This window comes from Coptis chinensis, chromosome 8 (genome assembly GCF_015680905.1).
Source record: "Coptis chinensis isolate HL-2020 chromosome 8, ASM1568090v1, whole genome shotgun sequence".
Taxonomy (NCBI): Eukaryota; Viridiplantae; Streptophyta; class Magnoliopsida; order Ranunculales; family Ranunculaceae; genus Coptis; species Coptis chinensis.
This window is the reverse complement of record NC_141463.1, coordinates 80,948,335-80,953,497: the sequence shown is the minus strand read 5'-3', so window position 1 is coordinate 80,953,497 and position 5,163 is coordinate 80,948,335.

Here is a 5,163-nt window from a genome sequence, read left to right as displayed (position 1 = left end):
GCGGCATACATGATTCTCCAAAAATTCCCTATGCCTTGGCAGGGGGGGAATGTTGAAGTGATTACACACATTAACGTCAAATAGTGTGAGTGGAAGCCGTAGACCGACGACAATTTAGCCTACCATGATGACAAGGCATCTCGGTCTGCGGGGAACCAGGTGAGGGTAATGGGTGACGGAAGGCACGTGTTCTAGACCTATGTCGGCCGGGATTCCGTAGGCAACCCTAATTGCATTCAAATTCATTCTACGACACCGAGATGGAGGCAGCAGTAAGGAAACTGGGCGACCAGAGGTGGATGGGACTGCAGCGGGGGCAAAAGGGGGTGGAGACGCTATCCTATCAGACTAAGAAGAGGAAGGGCCACCAGATTCGGAGCCTGACATGAGGAAAGGGGAGAAACAGTCGCGAGAATTTGAATCAATTCAAATACACAGTGCCAACAAAAGAAAAAAAAAATGTCAGAGAACGTACCTACGAGAGGGGAGAAAGGAGTGACAAGCCCAGAGGGAGTGCTGGAAAGGAAGGGAATGCGTTGGAGAAAGAGAAGACAAGCACACGAACCAGAGACTGATCGGAAGGGAAGAGTTGGCAGAGCAAAAAGAAGACAAAGGGAGATGGCAAAAGAAGAAAGGAGAAAAGGAAGAGAGTGATGAAATTTAAATTGGGGAAGGGCAAATGGGTAATTACAAAAGAAAATCGAAGAGGTGGGCCAGTGATCCAGCCAAAGGGTGACGCGTGGAGGCTCGAGGTACGAGGGGCAGCAGAAAACGCGTGTGATGATTGCCATCACATCACACACAAATCGATGAAAGAAATATTAATGACACAGAGAACGAAATGGCGGGAGTTCTCAACCCCGGGTCCATCAACGGGACCGCGGAGTCGAGAAGGGGCATTTGTAGTGGCCCAATGAAGAGAGGTGGACTAGGTCAACAGGAGAAGGAATGTGAGGTAACATAATAGGGGAAGTCAAATAGTAGGGGATCATGACCGCAGAACCCTAAACTGCGGACGTGGCACAGGTACAGCAGCAAGAGGGACCAAGGGATGGAAGGACAGGTGGACGAGACAGATGAAGTGGAGAAGGGGTATTGTCGTGACCCAATAAAGAGAGGTGGACTAGGTCAACAGGAGATGGAAGGGGATGTAACCTAGTAGGGAAAGACGAGGAGTATGGGATTGTGACCGCAGAACCCTAACTGCGGATGTGGCATAGGTACGGCAGCAAGAGGGACCGAGGGATGGAAAGATAGGTGGAGGAACCAGATGAAGTGGAGAAGAGATATAAAAAGAAGAGGATGGATAGAAGAAAGGGGGCCGCACATTAGAGAAGTGAGAAAGGAAAGAGAAGAAAGAAAAAGAGAGAGCAAGTAGTTCTAGGTTTTGAATCTTAGATTCTTCGGTTCTTGTTTGTAGTTTTTTAGGTTCATACAAAGGGGAGGATCATAAAGACAAAACAAGGGATAATATGGAGGATCCTAGAATCCAAAACTTTTTTCACCTTGAGGTCCCTATGAAAAACACCTCTGCTGTGGCAGTAATCCACGTCATTGATGACCTGCTGAAAATAATTTCTCGATTAATCTTCCTTCAACCTCCCATTACTAGCTTGTCATGAAGACAAGAAAAAGAAATGGATCCATAGAACCCTATAATGATTGAATCCTACACCATTAAACCTAAGCTACATTGACACGAATACGTGTATCAGTATCGGACACGGATGCAAAGTGAATTTGAGGTAAATCACATACAATATAAGTCTGATATGTGTCCGACACGGACACGTGGACACATATCCGATACAAATGTTTTTCAAAACATGTCCATGTAATATAGCGTTAAACCAAACTGCTGAAAGGACCAAATGTATTGAACCAAGAGCTTAAAATTTTGTCAAAGAGTTCACCACCAGTCACAAATTCCATAACAATGTATATCTTTGTCTTGCTAGCCATAACCTACACAAACAGCAGTAAACTACGGTAGCTAGAAGTAGAAGTAGAGTAAACCATTCTACAATCAAAATCTTCCATGTGTAGAAACAAATTAATGAAATTAGCAAAAGAGTGCGGACTCAGGCAATGTAGTGAATTCCCAATCTACACACTAGAGAACGCACAACTATTGGTCACAGTTCACTAATGAAACAATGAACTCATAAACAAGAGATCAATATATGGTGAAGATATATTATTGTGAAAACAATGTCATAACCATCTTACCTCATACATTCGTATAACATTTGGGTGTCTGATCAATTTCTTGGTTGAAATTTCCCATTTTATCTATTTAAAAAGAAAACATACAAAAACCATAGTAATTAAAAGCGGAGAATCCCGGCAGATAGACAAACGGGTCAAAATTAAAGATCAATATACTTACTCGGCAAACTGAACTTCTAGATCATCCAAATAATGTCCATTTCACCATGCAGCCAAACCAAACTTAATATAGAGAGGAGATAATTCATGATTTCTCTTAATTTTCATGTGCGTGCTCATACTAATGTTGGTTCTCATCTTCATGCTGCTGAAAGAAAGAAAGAGAAGGCAAAGATAATCACAGATTAGATGGTCACTTATTTACACGAAATATAAATAGGGGCATCTATTAGATTTTGAATTGGATTTCAAATTCGAATTAGCAATCCTTAAGTAAAGCCCAAAAATAATGGAACCATCTGATATTACTGCCAAATTTCCTATAAATATTGCGATAAACTCAACACTCCACCCTCCTAACATGAATTTCATATAAAATTGAGAATTGGGTATGAAAATACCTGCTATGTAGTTCTCTGAGTTTGTTTTCGATTAGGTCAATCTGATCACTGAAAATTTGTTTTCGTGTAATGCCGCGGTTTCTTCATTTCAGTCCCATATAATTGTGTGCTTTTCATCTAAGGCAAGGTATGGGCGGTAAGTGAAAGTTTTCGATCATTTGATTTGGGGTGTGCTCTGTAACTTAATTTGAATAGAAGTTGTGATACAAATACCCGCTTAAAATATATCTTTTAAAATTTGTTGGGCCTAGGCCCAATAGTACATGTAGAAGTTTGAAAAAAAAAACTATTTTAAGATATATACAAAACTAAATTAGATCACTCCTACGAAATCATGCCTTATCTCCTATATATGTACAAAAAAAAACAATTGCACACATATCGAAAAACTAGGTAGCCAACTTTCTTTATCTTTTCCATTATTTACAATTCTTTTTTTAGTTCATTTCATATTGATTAAGTTTTTTTTTATATATATTAAAGAGTATTGGATAAAGAATTTATAAATTTTATTATGTATATTGCAGATAATGGCGTATGAAAATTACAGCTTACGTAAAAAAAATTGCTAAAGGAAATTCTAGAAGCAAGACTTAACGTTCAACAAGATCCAGTCTACAACACAGAATTAGAGAACGGACGATTCAAAAGCACTGTAACATTAAAGGTACCAAAAGACTTATTCTTTAACAATGAAGACGTAGTTAAAGAAATTGATGGAAGCACTACATATTCTGTTGCAAAAGCAAAGGATTCAACAGCTTTTCACGCAATACAATTTATAAAGGATGAACATGATATAGAAATTGAAGACTTCAATTTCAAAGAACTTATGAAGAAAAGAAAAGAGGTTGAAGAGAAATAGAATTAACTCGACGTCCTCAGAAATATTATGCTAGATTGTTTGGTTGATGGTAAACACAACAAAGATAAGATATATTGTCTCGAAGAAAAAATTAAAGAAATGAAGGACTTGGAAAAAAACCAAAACAAGGGCAAAAGCTAAAAAGAGGAAAAGAACGGTTTCATAATAAAGAAAAGAAAACAATGAGAATTAGTACTTGAGTACCAAAATTTTATTGTGTTGATCAAATAAGATTTTTTTTTCTGTTGAACGCTTATTTCAAACTTTATATATGCACTAATTTCAATTATTAAGGTTGTTTTGAAAGAAGAATGTAGTATGAACTTTTGAAAGAAGAATGTATGGCATTGCCAAATATGTAGTCAATCGTCTAGTGATTCTATATTCTCTATAGAACTTTGTTTCTCTGGTCCTGCCGTGCTCTTAAATAAAATTAACTCTTCAACAGGATCAACATCATATGTGTTGTCATCGAGTTCAATTGATGAGGTATGCAATTGGGAATCACCAACTACTACAATTATCAGGCTGAAAACAAACTAACACTCCAACATAACTGCCAGGTGGGACTGCGTCAACACCCAAGCTCATTACCTTACAATCAAATATGAAATATTGAACTACCTAGCTATAGCTAAGGTATTTGAATATGGTAATGCAGTAGTGGTTAATCTTGAAACATATAGACAATTATTTGTTCAACTGACAAAAGAAAACATGCAATCCTAAAGACTTGCAACAAAAGTTTCTAAATTGATATTATATTTTCAAAAAAAAAAAAACTGCTCCTAACATATTCATGATTAATGCTAAGAGAGAAAAAGGATAGGAAACATTACACTATGATCACCATATGCTAGAAAATAATTTAAGGCATTTCAATTCAAAACATACAAAACTACCCTCCAAAAAAAAAAAAACTAACACCAACTTTCTAAAACAAACAAAACAGTAGTTGGTATTTCTTAATAATATCCACAGCTACCTCAGCAGCCAGCATATGTGACTTTGCTATCCATTTTTGTGTTTCCAACAGCCACACATTTGTCTTCCAAATCCATACTCTCACATATTACTCCTGATGCAGGTTTACTACTAAACCTGACAAATTAAACATCAAATATTCAATTTAGCCAAAACAGAAATTAAAAGAAAGAGGAAGAAATGGCAAATAAGTGATATAAAGAGAATAACATAAGAATGTGGTTTGGAGGGTTTATACAACAACACACACACACAGAGAAATTGAAAGGGGAAAGAAAGCCTATGACCAACCCAATCTGTAACACAAACATTTTAGGACTGCATGGACCTAAATATGACCACCAGCAAATGGTAGGGTACATACGTATGCATCACTAAGAATGTGAAGAGACTCCATAAAAATCATCACACAGTACAAATAGGATGCCCACAAGGAATAAATAAGCAAAAGACATGTTAACTACTTCTATTCACTTGCCAAAACAATTAACCAATTTCCTTGCTGGAAGTGCGAATGGATCAATA